Source organism: Triturus cristatus, chromosome 6 (assembly GCF_964204655.1).
Source record: "Triturus cristatus chromosome 6, aTriCri1.1, whole genome shotgun sequence".
NCBI lineage: Eukaryota > Metazoa > Chordata > Amphibia > Caudata > Salamandridae > Triturus > Triturus cristatus.
This window is the reverse complement of record NC_140589.1, coordinates 491,389,104-491,407,336: the sequence shown is the minus strand read 5'-3', so window position 1 is coordinate 491,407,336 and position 18,233 is coordinate 491,389,104.

Below are 18,233 nucleotides of genomic sequence, written 5' to 3'. Positions count from 1 at the left end.
CACTGCAGCTGCTGCTGTAGCTCTCAAACAACTTGGCAATGCTCTGGCTACCGGGTCTAATGTGGATGAGAAATATGCACAAGGCCGCTGTTTGTCACCAAATTGTTGTGTTAATACACTCAACGCACAACCTTCTCTTTCATGGACATATAAAGTAAACGGCTTACTGTAGTCAGGAGTACCCAACACAGGAGCTGAACACAGCGCATCACGTAAGTCGGAGAAGCTCTGTTGACATTCATCAGACCATGGCAAAGGGCTTGGAACACCTTTTCCAGTCAGGGCCACCAATGGTTTCGCCATGAGAGAAAAATTTGGGATCCATTGCCTGCAGTATGACGTAATACCCAAAAACGCACGCACTTCTCTCTGTGTGCTTGGTACAGTCATCTGCGAAATTGCTTTGATTCTCTCTGGGGTCAACCTTCTTCCCTCCTTTGACAAAAGATGACCTAAGTAGGTCACTTCTTGGCAACAATATTGCAGTTTAGTTGGGGAAACCTTGTGATGTAAGTCTGACAAATGACGTAATAAAGAAATTGTAGCTATTTTGCAAGTTTCCTTGTCATCAGCAGCCAGTAAAAGATCATCTACATATTGAATCAGAGCAACACCAGGAGGAAGTACAAGAGCATCTAATTGACTCTTCAATGCTTGGCTGTAAATTGAAGGGCTCTCACAATAACCTTGTGGAGCGCGTTTGAATCTGAAACTGCGACCTCCTAAGGAGAAACCAAAAATGTCTCTACTTTCCTCGGCTATCGGAATGCTGAAGAAGGCATTCTTCAAGTCGATCACTGTAAACCATGAGGCTGAGGCAGGAATCAACGTCAATAATGCAGTGATATCTGGTACCACAGGAAACTGCGGAATCACTATTTTGTTAACCTCTCTGAGGTCAATCACAAATCTGTAGATTGGAGGTTTAGACGGGTCAGTGCGTTTTAAAATCGGCAGAACAGGGCTATTGCAGACATTTCCTCTAGTTTCCTCTATCACATCTTTCTGTATTAAGTCTTTCACAATCAGCAAGAGTGCACGTTCACCTTCATTCGAAATCCGATACTGTGGGATTCGTGGGAATCTAACATTCGCTTTCAGACTTACCACATAAGGGGGAATTTCCAAGAGGCCTACATCGTTAGGACCAGTCGCCCAAAGAGTATCAGGGAGAGAACGCAGCTCCGGTGGGAGCTTATCCATCGACATGTACATTGGTGAAATGACTCTATTGCCTAATGTGAGTTGTACTCCCGAAGGAGAACAGTACAGTGTCGCATGCAGGCGTTTCAACAGATCTAAACCAAGCAGATTCTCATTACAACCGGTTGTTAGGATTAACCCTGGGCGTAGTTCGCGTAGTCGCGCTTCGCGAAGCTTCGCGAAGATGTCATTGCACTACGCGACCTTCGCGAAGCTTCGCGAGCTTGCGTAGTTGCTTGTGGCAACCTGTTCGCGATGGCTTTTTCTTGTTTGCGAGCGCGGTAAGCATGTTCGGGGAACTGTTTGCATGCTCAGGGGATATATCTCGCGATCTTACCCATGCGGTCGCCAATGTGCGCGGCCATCTTGTTTTTCTATAGTCCCGCCCGCTCCCGATGCCTTATTTCCTGTTCCGGGTCACGGATAGCGTGTTCGCGATGTGCATTGACGTGTTTGGGAGCGCATTGTACTTGTTCGCGATAAATAGTACATGTTCGCGAGAAATATCACGCGAACTTACCCACGCGGTCGCGAATGGGCGCGGTCATCTTGTTTTTCACTCTATGCCATGTTTCTGGGCCTACTTTTGTATCCTCCCTTTATCATAGCAATCCTTTGTCTTTAAAGCCTTTTTTCTGACTTTTTTTAGTTATTATCTATCTCTCTGTTTGCCTCAGTTTATATTTTGCATTTTATTTCTACTTTTACTGTGTTTTTGTTACTTTTATAAAGTTCTTTCTATCTTCTTCCCCCTAACTTTTTTTCCCCTTCGGACTTCTCTTTTCCGCCTCCCACCCACCCCAGAACCATGGCCAAGGGCACACCAAGTCCCAAGGGCAAGGGACCTGCAGGCACAGAGAAGTGCCGCCTGCCTTGCGGCAGAATGCGTCCTGCAGGGGTGCAGGCCCGGCAACTGTTTGGGGAGGAGGAGGTGGCGGCTCTTGTTTTCTTTATCCAGCGCCTCCTCCCCTTGACCTTGGCAGCAGGCGGCAGGCCCGGCTCCGGGTACGCTACCCAGGAGCGGCACCGTCGGTGGGCGAAGGTGCGCCGGGCCGTGTTCCGGTGCACTGGGATCCGGCGCACCCACAACCAGCTAGCTCACCGGTGGTCCGACATCCTGGACCGGGAGCAGGACCTGTTGGACCTGCTAGGTGTCGAGGTCATCGGGCTTGGTGAGTAACTGATTGTGTATATTAAATTAGATGAACAACAAGATTACTGCTGCGTGCCAAGCGTTGCTGGTAAATTACGTTTCAAAAAGCAAAATGTTCTTTGATTTAAGGACCCAGGTGCACGGTGGTACTCTTACTTGTTTGCAACGTAGTTTGCGCTAGCTTGTGCTGATTAGGCCTGGGCAAAAATTTCGTTCCGTTCGCGGAAATTGCGATAATTTGACATTTTTGCGTTCCGCGGAGAGCGCGAAAATGTCAAAAATTCCGGTTTCCGCAGCTTGGCGATAATTTGTTTCTTGCTCGCGCTGTAAAATGATACATTCTCGCGCGCGCGCGATCGCCTTACCTGAATCCCTGCGTTCGCCGACAAGTTTTCTTGATCCGGTCGCGTTCTCCATGAGATGTTGTAATGTTTTTAGCCATTTGCGCTGTCTCGCGACAGTTCGCGCCCGCAGTGACGTCATGCGTCGCGCGATCACGTCTTTCTTCTCGCGATCATGCACCGCGAGAACAACTGAAAACAAGATGGCCGCGCCCGCAAGCAACCACATGGGTAAGTTGGCGACCCGCAACCATGCAGAAAATCTCGCGAACATGCCGGAAAAAAACTTCCGCATCTTTGCGATATTTCTGCTTGTTTGCGATAATTTTAAACATTCTCGCGATAATTTGCGAAGGTTAATTCCGCAAATTCCGCCCACCCCTAGTGCTGATGCTGATTATGTAAGAGTTTACTTTACAGAACTGAAGTTAGGTAATGCGATTTGCTAGAGAGACTCTAGTCCTTCCATTGTCCTACTGTGAAATAGTGGTGGATGGATATTGGATACTAGGTTTAGTTTGTTAGTAGTAGTTACTAATTGTTTTATGCGGTCTGCGTGACGCATCCTCTGTCACTGAGTGCTGCTTACCCCAGTCCTCCGTCGAACCTTTTGTACTTTGTTTAGTGAGTGGTAGGCTTAGCATGGTCAGTCAGTAGCAGAACTAGATCAGCATTATGCAACCAACCCACAATTTGTTGTATGTATGCACTAATGTATGCAACTATGCATGTGTCCTCCATCTCATCTATGCATTTGATGGCTGAAAAAAATTGAAGTGCAGACTTAGTGAACAATTGGCCCGTCTGGAATAGGTGGTGTAGGTCAGGTGGTACTTACTAGGCTTTGTTAGTATTTGGAATCAGAATGATCAAGGAACACTGGAGTGTTCATAAATAAGTAGACGATCCGTAAATGCACTAGGAAGCAGCCAGTAGTCGATCCATCTGATTAGATAGGTCAATTTTCTTGCACTTGTTGTTTCCTAAAATGTTCTTTGACTTATTGTTTTTCCAAATGATTTATTATTTTTCTCACAGCACTCCTTAATGTTGGTCTCTTTCTTTATTATATTTTACATGATCATCAGCACCACCCAGGGGCAAGAAGACGGGGTCGGAGTCGGCGGGGGAACCCCAGGACCTCTCCTCTACTGAGGCTCCTGCAGCTGGCCCCAGTAAGTCCTCCATTGGTTAGATTGACATTTATATTTCCCTAAATGTTATGTTACTGGATCTTTTTTTTCTCCCAAACTCTAAATTATGGTTCCACTTTCTGAATCTCTTTTTTGCAAAAGCTTACTTCTTTGACCTTGACTATCTGTTTACTAATTCTGTTTATCCCTGCCTCGAAGTTGCTTCTAACTCCCTCTGCTATGACTCTCTGTGCTACTAATACTACTACTACTATTACTATTATTACTCTGTGTGTAGCGAAGCTTTCACAGTTGCCCACTCTTTAATAGAAGGTTTTCTTTGCAACAATAAAACTCTGATTGACCAATAGCTCTTGTCCACTGGGTCCTGTCCTTTGGGTTGTCCTCTTCAAGTCTTCTCAATGTTGAGGCTTTGACAATTACCACAAACAAAATGCCCAACCAGATATTTGACTAGTATTTTTGATCGGATAGTACATGATACTACTATTGTCTAGGATTCTGCAGAGCCACATACAGAACTATGCACAACAAAATAGGATGGTGCTGATGGGAGGTTGGATCTTACTGATCACACCTCAGTCCGAAGAACCCAGGATCCCCTAACCGACTAGCTATAGTGTCTCACATTAGGGTCCCACTCCCGACCCCCCCACGAAGACGATACACAATGTTGATGATGACTGAGACAGAGACAACCCAGAACATAATAACAAACACCATTTTGCTCACACACTTGTGTAAGTCCACTCCACCACACCAAATACCACAGAGTCTATGTGTAAGTTCAAAAGGTTTATTTGAAACAAGTATCAAACTCTGTACATCGTTAATATGAAATTTAATTTACGACAGCCATAGTCAATAAGCCAGCAAAAAGCCTAACATTAAAACAGTAAACATTTAAGAGTGCATGATTGACAACAAGAACAAGAGCCAAGATCTTTTTAATTCTGGAAGATCCCTCACCGTAGAACGTAGAAATACTGGTTACATCATCTTGCATCCAATATGCTCTGTAAATCTCTGGTTTGTAGAAGGGAATGTTCCGCCTATGATATATGAGAAAAACGCTAGCCGTTAGATAGTATACTGGTGAATGCTAGCATTTTGCAGTCATGCCAAAAAATGTAACATGTATGTGTGATGGCTAAGCAATATAAACTAAACAAAGTCGATAAGTTGTTTTTTTTTCGACCTCTTCACTTGTACGCAACAGTCAAGCGGCCTTAAAGGCATCTACTGCACATGTCAATAAGCTGGCAGGTATAATATGCACCAAAAGAGTAGTAGTCGACATGATGAATCTAAAAGGGTTACTCATGGCTCAGGCTAACTTTCAAAAGAGTAGAGTAGGACTAGATGACCCTAGGAAGTGGAACCATATCCTACTAGTGTCTGTCTACTGACTGTACTTACTGTCTAGTGCTGATGTATGTTGCATCGCATTAACTTTTTTTTCAATGTTCCAAGTGAACACTTAAAATAGGGGGAGGTTTACAGGCATCTAAAAAATTTGTGATGCTTTTTTCTAGGCACACTACCATCCACCAGTGCCGTCGGGGCCAGCGATGCGGCCATTCCGGAGGGGGCAGGCGAACTGGCGGCACCTGCAGGAGACACAGGGCCCAGGGGGGATCCAGCAGCAGTGGCCGGCGGCGGTAAGTTATATTCATTACTTCTTTACATTACAGCTAGATGGAACTGTGTTCACTATTTCACTGTACTGTGCGACTTATTATACAACGGTTGAAGAAGACACCCTTTACGTAGCATTACCAGCGTGAGTAGAGTAACCAATGGGCTCTTCTATTTGACTCCAAAATCAGCTGTGAATGTTTTATGGAGAAGACAAACTCAGATCAGATGACCTTCATGGATGTGTTGAACATAGAGGGAAATCACTAAGGGTGGAAGGACGGGCGAGATAAACAATATGACTGACCGGCAGAGAAGGATATGTTGTTGGAAGCATGTATAGGAGTCTGATAGTAATAAGATCAGATGCATGGGTTGTTGAAGGATGGGTGGAAGGTGAAAGAATGCCTGCCTGGGTGGCCGACACAGTATGGGTGGATAGTACTAGATAGCAAGAATCAGCGGTGTTTTTGGTTCAAACTCAAAGCCAAGGAAGGAAGGAGCAGAAGCATGGGTGTTTGTTGGTGAAACCAACTAAGGTTTGTTAAGAGATATATACAAAAGGATAGACGTTTACTTTAATGGATGTATGCCTGGATGTACTATCACCAAGAGACAGTATAGGTGGAAAGTGTCACTGGAGATTCTTACTTTGAAGAAAATGTAACAGAAACTGCGCGACAGTAGCAAAGCCTAGAGGAATCAAGGTAGGATTATGAGCATACAGTACACTTGCAGTAGTGTGCAAGCATGTCATATTATCAAGCGGCAACCCCTTCCTCCCACTCTGGGGACCACTCCCTACCTATTATTATTAATGTATTTTCGATTGGGGCAGCCAGCCTGCAAAGGGTGGCCTATCTGTTGTTTAATGTTTATGTATATTGGTTACACAATCAATGAAAGCAAAGTACCCTCTGCAGTAGCGGTTGGTGGTGGGATTCACAGCCCGGGGGAAGAGGGTTAGGGATTGATGATTGGATGGGAAGTGGGGTTTTGGGAAAGGTTTGAGAAAGAAAAACAGACAATATGCATGGACACAACAAAAGTAAAACACAATCTTGTAAGACGACCATGATCCATTATCAAGGAAATCAAAGTATGAAGTGAGAGAAAGCAAATGCATGCATGCTGAGGAGGATAACTTGATGGTTAATGATAATGAGTTGTACTATAACTACTATGACCCAATGAGACAGTACAGTCAGGGACGAAATTGAAATTTGCCTTGCCTGTCTGACGCCCTCAGAGCTCAGACCGAACCCAATTACATGCTGTACCGGGCTTACTTTTATTTTTCAAGCTAGCTAAGGAAAAGTTGGATCAATTAACAAACAAACCACAACACACAGTCGTAATGATTAAAGAGAAAAAAGCAAGCAAATAAATGTAAAGACGAATGATGATACTAAAGTTACTGTATTATCCTGGTCCAAATGTGGAGTTGCATCATTCTCGTCATGATGATGACACACCTCTGTCTTTTGTGCACCTAAAAGCAAAAAAGCCAGAAGAACATCAGTCAAAAGATCCATAATATAATATATAACTTATTAGTGTCTCGTGGGTGGTCATCACAATTATTAAATTTCATGAAGTCAGTGAACAACATCAACAGTATAGCCAGCCATTAAGAGACTGACAAGGCCAGGGATCCTGTTGTATTTGTACTGTGTAGTGTACACTTAGGAAGAAGAATAGCAAGGAAAAAAAAAACGCCGTGATGATTGCTGAGTTGTACCCCTGGGCCTACTGTACGACTAGGCCACAAGTTTGGACGCCTATGGCAAAGGCCCAATGCATGCCTTCCTAAAATGGCCGCCACACACATGCCCAGCCCACCCACCACAATAACACAAAAAAAGTGATTGCAAAGGACAGGAAGAGGAAGTTGTAGTGTCTGCGGAACCTAATCCCTCTCATAAAAATGTTTTCCAGACAAATAACAGCTTCTCCCTGCTCCAAACCTACAGCTCAATGACAGCCTGAGGAGTTTTTTGTGCAGAAATGCACAAAAAAGCATTTTCGAGAAGGGTCTATGTTGCTCGCGAGATATTGTTTGCCAGATTGCAAAAGCTGCGTGTTCGGGATCGCGAACTGTACAAAAAGGCTTTCTCGCGTGCGCGAACATGCATATTGCGAGCGCAAAAATGACGAAAACTGTAAGTCCGCGTTGTCGCGCTGTGCAGAGTTACCGAAAGTTCGCGAGCTGAATCCCTTGCCTTACATGCAGGCCAAAAATAGCCAAATTTGTTTAGCACACACCCAAAAAATGCTATTGCACCCCAAACACACCTTTTGCAATAAAATCCAAAGCCATCCATGGAGTAAAGGAAAATCACCAGACAACACCAACTGTACATTTAAATCACGCACCACAGGTTGGAGGCTGACTACCTCTGGGCCTAGTGGAAGACTACTAGGCCACAAGCTTGGAACCGGATGGCAAAAGCAAGCACACTGCTTGGATGGCTTCATAAAATGGCCGCCACAAACCCACAACAACCACAAGAAATGGGAGACAGTCAATGGACGCCTATGGCAAAGGCCCAATGCATGCCTTCCTAAAATGGCCGCCACACACATGCCCAGCCCACCCACCACAATAACACAAAAAAAGTGATTGCAAAGGACAGGAAGAGGAAGTTGTAGTGTCTGCGGAACTTAATCCCTCTCATAAAAATGTTTTCCAGACAAATAACAGCTTCTCCCTGCTCCAAACCTACAGCTCAATGACAGCCTGAGGAGTTTTTTGTGCAGAAATGCACAAAAAAGCGTTTTCGAGAAGGGTCTATGTTGCTCGCGAGATATTGTTTGCCAGATTGCAAAAGCTGCGTGTTCGGGATCGCGAACTGTACAAAAAGGCTTTCTCGCGTGCGCGAACACGCATATTGCGAGCGCAAAAATGACGAAAACTGTAAGTCCGCGTTGTCGCGCTGTGCAGAGTTACCGAAAGTTCACGAGCTGAATCCCTTGCCTTACATGCAGGCCAAAAATAGCCCAATTTGTTTAGCACACACCCAAAAAATGCTATTGCACCCCAAACACACCTTTTGCAATAAAATCCAAAACCATCCATGGAGTAAAGGAAAATCACCAGACAACACCAACTGTACATTTAAATCACGCACCACAGGTTGGAGGCTGACTACCTCTGGGCCTAGTGGAAGACTACTAGGCCACAAGCACACACATCCAACAAAGGTAAATCACACACACACACCAACAGTGAAATACACCACTGCCACGTTTAGCATTTCAATCCTATGCCATCCATGCCCTACATGATGTAGAAATTCTACAGACACCACAAAACATGGACCCATGGGTACCCTACTGGCTGAAATTGCAGAGAAAAACAACTAGGCCCCTATTGAAAGTAGTACAGGCCACCCACCACAACAATAATTTTTAAAAACAATAAAAATCCCAGAAAAATGTAGGTACAAACAAGCCCCAATGAAACAAACACACCAATTCTCCAACTTACTTGTAGTAAATTAAATCTCAAATCAAAAATTCCTCAAATAAATCCAAAAAAATGGTATGATGCAGCAGACAGACACAAAAAGTGATCCTTCCAGCTCCAAATCCAAATGAAAGTGAACAACACATGCACAAAGCACGTGGGAGGAGCCTGCTGGACAGGAACAGGAAGTTGTAGACTCAGGGGCACTTCCTTCCTCTTGAAAAAAAAGTGTTAAAAAAATTAAAGGACTCTTTCTTACACAAAAGACTACAGCAAGATCACAATCTGAGGAGTTTTCTGAGCAAAATGATCATTTTAGAGAAGGTTTTATGAAGCTCGCGAGATATTCTTTGCCAGATTGCAGTTTTTCCATGTTCGGGATCGCGATCTTACCAAAACAGCCGCCGGAAGTCAGCTCGCGCGCACCAATGACGTGTTCGGGGTCGCACACTCTCGCGGGCTTGGGCAGCCATAGTACAAATCTCGTGGCGCTCGCAAACAGACAGAAAAGCAAGTCGGCGATCGCAGAATCAAGGTAAGACGTTACCGCGCGCGCAAGAATGAATATTGAGCGCGCGAGGAAGCAAATTTACTACGCTACGCGCTAGATTGCGTAGCAATCTGCAACTTCGCGCTCTACGCGAAGCGCGAAGTTACCTAAACTTCGCAAGCTCCGCGAACGGAGCGTAGTTCACGCCCAGGCTTAGTTAGGATAAGGGGTGCTTCTAGTTCACATGGCCCAACAGAAATTGATAAAGGACTAGAAATAGGATTGTGAACAGGGGCGCCTGAGAAACCTACTGAAGTGTTCGTTAAGCCAGACAAAGGTGCGCCAGGGAGTTTCGCATGCATAATTGAACTTTTTGCCGCACCAGTATCCAACAGAAACGGTTCGACCACGCCTGATGTAACTACTGCGACATAAGGTCCACTCTGATCAACTGGAACTGATGCTACTCCCTCTCTTTGCCTGTGGCTGTCCTAGTACTCGCTTCTCTGAATCTCTTCATTACGATCATAGTAATCTTCAACATGATACTGTGGAGATCTACCTAGTTGCGCAGGTTGTACATTTCGCTGATCGAAATAATTTGATGGGCGATCGGCCTGTGGAGTCATTGTACCACGTCCTCTACCTCTAGGAGTTTGCATACACCCAACATTACCTCTCTGAGCTGGGACACCACTAGTCTGTGCGTGCAGTACCGGACACTCATTCTTATAATGACCCTCCTTTTTACAATAGGCACACTGATTCCATGCTAACTGTTGTCGGGAAAAACCATAATTAAATCTTTGGGACGTCCCTTGCTGGAATTGTGGCTGTTGCTGAAACTGGGGTCGCTGCTGTGATTCTGACTGATTCGAGCGAGGCGGATACGCCTGTTGCAATAGTTCTTTAGTCTTTAAATCTTTTGTCTTCTTTTCTGACTTTTCCTTCTCTTCTTTCTCTCTATTCTCGTAATACTGAGCAGTTGCAAGTATCTGTGCTGTCGTCGACACTGCCCATGCACTTTCAGAATCCTTTAACTTGTTACTAAGCTCAGGTAGTAAGTTAAACACAAACTTGTCGACAAACAACCTCTGGCCTCCCTCAGTACTCATATCTTGCCCACTGTGGTCTACGAAGGTCTCTTCAAATCTAGTGAAAAAGTCAGAGACGCTTTCGTCCTTCTTTTGCTTGCATGCCGATAGTTTATCCCAATTGACCCGTAACGCTGGCATCAGCGTTTTCATCAAATTAATTATTCTACCAGGTAAAGCAGCAATCAAAGGCTCAGGTTTAGCACCACCAACTTGTTGCGTATCTGCTGCTACAATAGCTGGCCAATCACCTCCTAGGGCGACTGGGTGGTTCTCTTACCGAATCTTGGCCCATATAGGCTGTGGCACTACATTGCCAAATAGCATTTCAATGTCTGCCAAATTCATGACACACGCTTGAACTGTCTGTGTTAACTCTTTATAATAACCTGCAGGGTTTTTACGCGGGTCCGGCAGCGCTTGTTTTACTGCTAATACTTCGGCCCGCTTCCGAGGGATGTGTATCCACACTCTCTGGAATTGTGCCGGAGCAGCTGCAATACCATTAGCCCCATCAGCTTGAACTGCATCACGCCATATCGGTGGAACTTCCCTCATCGGATATTGACCTCGTCTTTTCCTAGTAATCGGTGAACCATCAGGGTCCCTTGGCGCTCGAAGAGGGGAATCATCCCTGTAAGCTAAAATCAGTTCTATCGCTTCCCTTACTTCTGAACCTATCACCATTCCTGCGGCAAATTTCTGCTGAACATTTATCAGATCAGAGGGGACGGAATCTAAGTCATCATCTTCCCATTCCTCACGCACAAGAGAACACATCACGTCAAAAACATAACGTTGAGTTGGTTCATTCCATTGCATAAAGGTATCTAACACTCTTCGTGCATCATACTTCGCAGTTTTCGACATCCACCTAAGAGCTGTCAAATCTAACATTTCTCGTTCCTGGGGACCAGGAAGCTGGCTACGTCTCTGTATAGAGTCAGAAACGGGGGTCCCAATTAAAGACCTGTAGAGAGGAGTTAAGATATTAGTTACAGAGTCGGTTATTTTCCGACGAACGGAAAGCGGAGTCAGAATATTTACAGGGTTCGGGAACAGGGCAGCTGGAGCAGATGAAATAGTAAGGGTGGGAGTAGTAGGTAAAGCAGTTTGCGAAACGACAGGCAAAGGCGGAACAGGCGACCCAGGAAGAGGGGGTGCCGAGGGAACATTAACCACAGGAAGGACAAGAGCTGGAATCAAAGGAAGTGGAGCACCTATTCCAGGCTGACCAACAGCTGGCTGTACGACAGGTAGTAACTGTGGTGCTGTAATACCCTGTGCATACGGTGGAGGTGAATTCAACAGGTAAGACAACAGAGGATCCTTTTCATGGTCCTCTATCGGCTTAGTAGAACAAGATGGCAATACAGGGTAACATTTATCAATTGCCAAATTATATTTTCTATTCGCCATCTCCATTGCTTTCTCAGACTCGTTGACATGCAGCTGCCTAGCAGACTCCATTAAAGTCAACCCTTTCTCTTTCTGTTCTTTCTTCGTCTTCCTAATTTCTCTCTGTTTGGCTTCTTTACGCCACACGCAAAAAGAATCAAACATTGCCGGCCGGGCTTTCTTTTTAAACAACTTCATTTCTAGATTGTCTAGAATTTCAACTTCAAAGCTACCATGCGGTGGCCAACTAAGGACACCATCTTTTCTGGTATAACGGACCCATACTTCATTATAAGCAATAGGACCTACACCATGTTTACAATAGAGCTCATATGTAGGAGTTCCAATCGGAGGAACCGAACACGAATCCTCCAACCGGGAATCCCCGTTGCAACGTAACCAGGACAGGAAACAATTACTACTGTTAGTCATGACAAACAAAGACAAATTCCAACCAAAATGCGCAGGGAACTTAGGCCTACCAAAATGAACCAAAACCAAAACAAAGATTATCTAAACAAGAGCAACCAATGATAATCTACGAATTAAACCAGAGCAACAAAGAACAACCAAACTGAGCGTAACCCACTTAATACTTAACTGAAATGTGGAAGACGTCACCAAGGAGAACCCGTCTACGTCTCGCCGTACTAAGGTCTGCACCTCGGGTCCAAGACAGGGCGACAGTCAGGGCAGCGGTCCTCTGTAGCCGTCTGGGAACGGGAACCCTCGTGGAAGAGATCGTCGGGCCACTTTTACGACATGCAGGGATCGATGAAGCGGGGTACCTCCCTCCGGAATCTTCACACAAAGCTCCTCGAACTTTTCAGGCTTTGGACCGGTACCGGATGACGTCGGCCAACGTTGGGCGCCAATTTGAGGTTCTGGACTTTTAAGAGTCCAGAGGTGTCAGGGAAACAACACCCGAAGACCCCTGAGTTCCTTCCTGTCTCGGTGCACAAATAAACAGAGACACGGGCTTCTCGATGGTGGCGTCAAAGACCAAGGTTTATTTACTGCAGGGACACAGAAGTCATAGGAACCACACAGAGGCAGAATCTACGAGACTGTTCAAATTGCATTAAGTGGGTTGTTCCTTAAATACACGAAAAATGTCTTTAGGCAACATTACACCAATATTTCTCATGCCCAACCCGGTATCCCAAACAAACAGTAAATAGACATCAAACAATAACTAGTCGTAGGTTTTCGGTATTCGATCAGGTCCCCTTGTCAGTTTTCCATTCTTTGCCCGATCCTCCCCATCATAAAAATCGTAACCTCCCCATTGTAAAAGCCCAGAAGGAGAGGAGCAGAGCCAGGTGCAAAGGATTGAAAGGTAGGATAAGAGGTGTTTATGGATCATAAACGGGCATGGCTACCGTCTTCGGCCTTTCAGTCAGGACAATGGACACGAGAACCAGTATAGCAGGACTGGCCTCAGGCAAGGGAGGCAGCTTGATTCTGCCTAGTCATGCAGCGTCAGCCTTTCTCGGGGCTCGAGCTTACGTATCCTTAACAAGGCGATTCTGCCAGGGTCATCGCCCGTTCATTGACTATGTGAGGGCAAGAAACAAAATGGATGCCGTAACTAAAATGGATGCCATGACTTAACAACAGAATGCCCTATTTCTCAGTGAATTCATGCTAGTTGCGCAGCGAAAACACTGTCATGCATATAATGGATCATTTACGGTTCATTGGTACCAAAATCGTGTCAGTACTACGATACCGAATACACGGGTTCGGATCGCTACAGAACCTCAATAGGACCAGCCACATTGATTCATATGCTGTACGACTGTGATAAACTGTCCGTATTGAAGGAAGGGTTGCTTGGCTTTTGGGAAGAATTATTTGGTTTTAGATTGCAACCGACCTCTACGCTGTTGATCCTGGGGTATGATAGCTCCTTGGGCCTTAATACTGCACAGGAGTATTGCCCGTTTCATGGAACTGCGATATTCAGGATATTGCTAGCCGTAAGATGGAAAGATGCAGAACCATATGTGGCTTGCCAGGCTCCTGGGAGTGTATAATCAAGAGATGGCAATATATGCCTGTAGAAGCAGGCAGGCCAAAATTCAGGGAAAGAAGATATGGGCATATATCTCTGAATGGAGCAGATCATCCAGGGAGGACTGAGTAAGATCCATCGTAAGGCCTTTTCTTTGAGGCATGCTCTACCCCAATGATGTTTTTAAGTCTGATTACGGTCTGATCAGGGGGCTTATATAGGAATTTTAATGCAGGGCCAGAAATAATGAATTGTTTAATTGTCCGGTATGCTGATTTTAGCAATAATCGCAGTAGCTCTAATTTTAAATCTGTCTGTATTAATTATTTTATGATCTATTTTAGCTATTGCAATCCTTTTGTACTGTATTGACTGTTTTTTGATCTGATTGTCGATTGCTATTTATATTGTAACTATGAACAGTATTTTCTGGATATGTTTGAATAAAAAAAAGAAAATATTTTGAAAGAGTCGCAAAGCAGCACATAGCTCTGCTTTGCATTACTTAGCGCCAAGGGGCTGTACCATGGGTGATGTAGCCGACCATCATGTAACTGTCAAGACAAGCGAAAGAAGGTACCACGCACCTGAAATTCCCTTCCACCACGGGAACAGCTGGACTGAAGACCTGGACTCAATTGATGATAATTTCCCAGCTCCCCTGCCTCGCTACAGCGAATAAAATTCACTTCCAGCAAGAAGGGGGAAAGGGGAATGGGATAATAGAGAGACTCCACTGTGATGCCTGCTTCTCCTGGACTAGTATGCCTGCTTCTCCTGGACTAGTGTGGTTACTCTGGCATCTGTGAATGAAGTTAACAGAGAATTAGTGGAAGTCCCCTTAAAGGCCCTCACTACTCCCTACCCACTCCCTACGCCCTGACCTTTACCTGATTTCTACTGTGGATTTGCCTCTCTCTTTTAGTTGCTTTTTCTGTGCTCCGCGCTAAGCAAGCGCTACTATGCTTGATGATTGCTGCTGCGCTTGATGGTGCTGCTGCGCTTGTTGGTTACTGCTGCGCTTGATGGTTGCTGCTACACTTGATGATTACTGCTGCGGCAATTGGTGGTAAGCAATATATATATATATATTTAACATACAACGAGATGAAGTAGATTCTTTTCTTGTTATCAGAACTGCAGAAGAAAGTTCCTCATGGAAACTAGAAGCCTGTAGCCTGAATTGTACTCTCTTGAAATTTCTGTCAGGAACCCCAAACAATGATTAAGGAAGTCTATGGGGACTGCTTCTTGTTCTACAACCAGGAACGTTGTAAGGGAATATTAGCAGCCTGACAGTCTCAAGTTGTTTTATGCTTCAATACGCTACACTGCTTTTATACCAGCGCATTTATGCATTAGGCCACTCACCGAGGAATGACTGTTGACCTTTTCTCTGAAATAGTTCCTGCCTTGAAAGACCTTCCACAAGACACCGCTGGTAGAGACTCTGGAGAATTTCCACTCACTGGAAATAACAGGAAAGTTCTTGTGACACGAGATGAGATAGAAGACTACTAACTCCACCTCCGGAATCTGTTGGGCAGCGAAGAATAACTTTCTCAACCCCCAACGAATACTTTCTGGAAGTTCTGTGAGAGACTCGAACGACACAGCCTCCTCACAAATTTCTACAGTTGAAGTGCGCCGCGGTCAGGGAACGCGCGCACGTTCAAACAACTGCCTGTCAAACACTAGACCGCTAACCCACAGACCGCCCTGAGAACGGGCGCCCTGTTGGTAATAGTTTTTAACAGACTAGTCTTCTTTTGGGAACGTCTGAAGGAAGGGAAGTGAAACAGCCGACTCCAAGGGTAATTGAAAAGTTTTCTTTTGCGATCAGAACCAGGGGAAACCGTGCAGGAACACGTTTTGCCGTTCTTGACAGTACCCCCCACCAAGAACTCCCCTCCGCTCTCCTTTGGTTTATTGGGATATGTCCTATGAAACTCACGAACCAATCTGGGGGCATGGATATTTGAACTGGGCTCCCAAGAACGATCCTCCGGACCAAACCCTTTCCAGTCAATTAAATAGAAAACTTCTCCTTTCTTCAGTTTTGAGTCTAGAATCCTCTTGACTTCAAATTCTTCTCCAGCCTGTCTGTGAACTGGAGCTGGAGGCAAACCCATTCTCATACCCACGGGGTTTTTCTTTACTAACGATACATGGAACACTGGGTGAATCTTTAGACTAATGGGAAGCTTGAGTTTCACTGTAACTGAGTTCATCATCCTTTCTACCTCATATGGACCTACAAATCTAGGCTGGAATTTACGATTCCCCTTGAGGCGCATGTATCGAGTGGATAGCCAAACCTTGTCCCCTGGCTCAAAAACGGGATTCTTCCTTCTTTTCTTGTCTGCCTGCACCTTCTGTGTTGCCTTTGCCTTAATCAAGTTCTGAGTTGCTACCTTATAAGTCTCTTGTAATTTACGCACCTTCTCTTCCACAGCTGGTACTAGACTTTCAGACCTATTCACTAAGGTATTGGGGTGTCGACCTGAATTCAAAAAGAACGGGGAAAACCCGGTAGAAGAGTGAACTGCGTTATTATATGCAAATTCAGCTGCCCAAATTAACTCTGGCCAATCTCCCTCCTGATCCATCAAGTACAAGCGCAAATATTGCTCCAGTTCTTGATTTACTCTCTCCGTTTGCCCATCAGTCTGTGGGTGAAAACTGGTGGACAAACGAGAGTCCACCCCTAATTTGCCTAGGAAGGCTCTCCAGAATCGTGAAATGAATTGAGGACCCCTATCGGATATGACCACCTTTGGAATCCCATGTGCCTTGACTATGTGTTGAGTAAACAGAGTGGAAAGCTGAGTTGAAGTTGGGAGGGATTTCAATGGAACAAAATGAGCCATCTTGGTGAAATGATCTACCACCACCCATATAACGGACAACCCCTGACTAGAAGGAAGATCCACAATAAAATCCATTGAGATGGTGTGCCAAGGAGCTGGTGCTATGGGCAAAGGTTGAAGTAACCCTTGTGGGGCTTGTCTTACGGCCTTCCCCTTGACACAACTAGCACAAGATGCCACATACTGTCTCACCTGAGCTTCCAGACCGGGCCACCAAAAGTCTCGTTTGATCAATTCAATGGTCTTCGTGACCCCTTTGTGGCCGGCCAAAGGATCATCATGACAATGCTGTATGACTCTTTCTTGTAGATCAGCCTGTGGAACGAACAATACTCCGTGATGATAGGGTTTCCCATCTCTGCGTTCTCTCTCTGGGTCCTCTTTCAACCATTTTGCCAGATCTTCTTGCGACATTGAATCTCTGATCTTCTCTTCCAATTCTGAGTAAAGTATTGCCCCAATTATCTTTTCCTCAGGAATTATGTGAACTTCTCGGGAAGTTTCTCTTTGCTCACTTGAATTTAGCCGGGACAAGGCATCCGCCTTTCCATTGTCTGCTCCTGGTTTGTATGTCAAAACAAAGTTGTAATCTGCGAAAAACAATGACCATCGCAATTGTCGTGGCGAGAGTGTTCGCGCAGACTTCAGGAACTGCAGATTTCTATGGTCTGTATAGACTGTTACTTCATGCTTGGCCCCTAATAAGTAATGTCGCCAGTCCTGAAAAGCATCTTTCACTGCCAAAAGTTCCTTGTCTGCAATGGAATAATTGACTTCAGCCGCTGTTAACTTCCGTGACCTGTAAGCAACGGGATGAAGTTGGCCAGTCTCTCGATGTCTCTGCGACAAAATTCCTCCAATCGCCTGATCAGAAGCCTCCGCCTCCACATAGAATGGTTCCTCTATGTTTGGATGCTGCAGAATTGGAGCGGAAATGAAGGCCCTTTTTAAAGACTGAAAGGCTTCCTCAGTCACTGGTCCCCACACAAAAGGTTCTTTTTTCCTCAAAAGAAGAGTGATTGGACGAACTTTCTCCGAAAAATTTGAAATGAATCGCCTGTAGAAATTAGCAAATCCAATGAATCTTTGTATTTCCTTGACATTTTGTGGAGGGGGCCAGTCTCTTATTGCTTTTACCTTGGAATCGTCCATGGCCACTCCTTCGGGAGACAAAATGAATCCCAGAAATTCAACCTCTGTGGTGTGAAAAACGCATTTTTCCAACTTGACAAAAAGCTGATGATCTAGCAACTTCTTCAAAATGGCGCGCACATGTTGTACATGTTCTTCCATATTAGCAGAGAAAACAAGGATGTCATCAATATATACCACTGCAAAGCGGTCAAGGAATTCTCGAAGGATATCATTTACAAAATGCTGAAAGGCAGCTGGGGCATTGCACAGGC